General features: G+C 41.0%; 1 long non-coding RNA gene across 1 annotated transcript; it reads right to left on the reverse strand.

The window, feature by feature from the left end:
• Nucleotide 1: 1 nt before the first annotated feature.
• Nucleotides 2–322, reverse strand: LOC107682042 (uncharacterized). The gene is made up of 3 exons (XR_001633336.1): nucleotides 277–322; nucleotides 118–182; nucleotides 2–33 (listed from the first exon to the last, which is right to left on the reverse strand). It is a non-coding gene; the product is annotated as an uncharacterized LOC107682042 (long non-coding RNA).

A 322-nucleotide genomic window follows, 5' to 3' on the forward strand; every position in this document is an offset into this window, starting at 1 on the left:
CACCAATCACGTAGCTGATATGAGGGCTCTCATCTTCATAAAGATGAATGTAAATGGTCAATCCATGCTTGATTTACTCTCATACAACTATTTAAAATCAGAGTTGTAAATATTTACCCCGAGGTGCAGACACCACATTGTTCTGGATGCAGTCCTCTAGATTGAGACTTGCGTCTGTACAGCTGTGAGGAGAACATGATTGGATTTTCCAGACAATAGTTCACTTGATTCATAAAGAAAACCTTATTTTAGACTGGGTAGCTGCAGTTGACTTACTTGACCCCTGACAGGCCCTGATGAGGTTTCTCTGTGGGGTGTTTTT

This window comes from Sinocyclocheilus anshuiensis, unplaced genomic scaffold (assembly GCF_001515605.1).
Source record: "Sinocyclocheilus anshuiensis isolate Anshui unplaced genomic scaffold, SAMN03320099.WGS_v1.1 C31285215, whole genome shotgun sequence".
Taxonomy (NCBI): Eukaryota; Metazoa; Chordata; class Actinopteri; order Cypriniformes; family Cyprinidae; genus Sinocyclocheilus; species Sinocyclocheilus anshuiensis.